This window comes from Idiotropiscis lumnitzeri, chromosome 22 (assembly GCF_059441095.1).
Source record: "Idiotropiscis lumnitzeri isolate Australia: NSW breed Sydney's pygmy pipehorse chromosome 22, RoL_Ilum_1.0, whole genome shotgun sequence".
NCBI classification, from domain to species: Eukaryota; Metazoa; Chordata; class Actinopteri; order Syngnathiformes; family Syngnathidae; genus Idiotropiscis; species Idiotropiscis lumnitzeri.
The window spans coordinates 1,862,407-1,864,456 of record NC_142412.1 but is presented as its reverse complement, the minus strand read 5'-3'; the positions used below and the strand labels follow the sequence as shown (position 1 = coordinate 1,864,456).

Sequence of the window (2,050 nt, the reverse complement as noted above, 5' to 3'; positions counted from 1 at the left end):
ACTCTCTCACAAGTGAGAACGAGAAGCGAACACTGATTGCAGGAACGCGACTGTTGTTGTGCTGATGTTTCTACATTTAGAATTGGAATCAGCGGGACCTTGTAATTGTTGGCCTAGATTTATTTGTTCGTATACCACCTGTTCTCAAAATGTTTTAGTTCTGAGTTCATACCCCAACAATGGAGGTGTCTGTTTTAGTTTGTTTCTCTCGGCTTTTAACAAAAAAAAAATAAAATAAAAATTGACATGATATAGTCAAGAATAGTTTTATTCAGTAGAATTGAAAGTTTAATGTTGCACAACCCATTTTACCTTGATGCAGTGAAAGCATTCTTTTATTGCCAATCACACCATGTAATCCAAGTTGGTTGGAAATGTATTTTTAAAACAATAGGAAGCAATGATAGTCAGATAATTAGTTGTTGCACATCGTAATGTAATATATATATATATATATATATATATATATTCAGAAAAATGGATGGACAACAGCATTATTCCTCAATAAACTGCACTGCACCAAACGTTTCCAATGTAAATTTCTACCTTCGCTAAAGGCTGAAGAGCGGGACGAAAGACGTTGAACGAGGGGGAAATCGGTGAGGAAGTCGGCTGGGCCTCGGTATGTGCTCGGTCCGTAGAGGCCGCGTTACCGCGTGGCGGTTAGACGGCCGGCGTATTACGAAAGATGCATTTGTACAAATAAGTAAATGCCACAGTGGTCATCATAGGTAAACTTTTTAGGTTGACGTCTTTCTCTTTCGGAGCGTCGCCGGTGCCAAGCGGCCCCTAAGTTTGCCCTAATGGAAGCTCCTCCGTTGCACTGTTCGGCAATAAAACAAAGCTGATTATGAGGTGAGATTATTGGATTTAGATACAAGTCAGCTGAGTAGTTAATTACGCCGTCATTGAAGACACAAGTTTCTGCCGTTGTGCGCGGTAGCAGTGTGATCGTCGTCACGGAAACCTGGCTGCACGCAGACGTGACCTATCACAGTGAACACACATTGAAAAGGGGGCTGCTTAAACTGCCCAGGCTTCAGGATGTCTTTTTACACTATATAAAGGTGGAAATTTACATTGGTTGTGACAAGGAAGCTATGTACATCAGCACCTTAAAAATGGCAATTCGGTGTACTCTCTGTTGTGCCTTGCCTGCTGCTCTGCACCGGCAGTCAGAGGATGACAATCTCCGGAATTTCTGTATTTTCTTGATGAATGCATTGAACCCTTTTTTCTGATGAATGTTTTCTGTCCCAAATAAATAATTATGTGCTTTATGAATGACTTGAATTCAGACACTGCACGCATAGTCGGAGTAATTAAATAAATACAAAAAGAATGGCTGGGGAATAAAAAAATAATACGTTTTAATAATAATTTGTTTTTTTTGTTATAACATGAATTTCACTCTCTCTCTCCCCGTATATATATATATATATATATATATATATATATATTGTATTTTTTTCTTGGCTGGTCTGGGCGAGCGAAGCCTGCGTTTTGGCGAGTTCTGTTTGGGTGCTGGCGAGGCTTTCCTGGAGTGTCGACTGGGTCATGAAAGGGGACTTAGAAGAAATAAGGAGGAAATTCCCACATCTTTATCTTTTTTATCTTTTATCTTTTGTACGAAAGAGTGTGGTTTTCAGTCTTTGTGGGTTTGAATCCCGGACTGATCGCCAGTCACGCACGCTCTCGGCCACCAGGCGACTCTCAGTCCTACACCATCCCTCGTTCCCTCCCACTCTCGCTGCCAGCAAAATGGCTGAAACTGAGACTAAAGAAAATGAAAGAACACAACGATAATGATGATGACGATGAAGATATATGTTTTGAGCATATATTACTATTCAAAATTATTTACTCAATTGGGATATTTTAAAATGCCTTTTAAAAGGTTGCAAAAATTGCTGTTCTATATGGCCTCATTTAACATTTTGTAATAATATGAAATGAAAATCTCTTAATAGCTTTGAAACGAAACAATTTTCCCGTCTGACTTTGGGCGAAATGCGGGATCAGATCAGAGACTTTGACTGGTCGGCAAACA

The 2,050-nt window shown here is 39.7% G+C and overlaps 1 non-coding gene across 1 annotated transcript; it reads left to right on the top strand.

Moving 5' to 3' along the window:
- Window positions 1-1,180: 1,180 nt before the first annotated feature.
- LOC148316127 (small nucleolar RNA MBII-202) lies at window positions 1,181-1,257 on the top strand. The gene has a single exon (XR_015840346.1). It is a non-coding gene; the product is annotated as a small nucleolar RNA MBII-202 (small nucleolar RNA).
- Window positions 1,258-2,050: the final 793 nt, after the last annotated feature.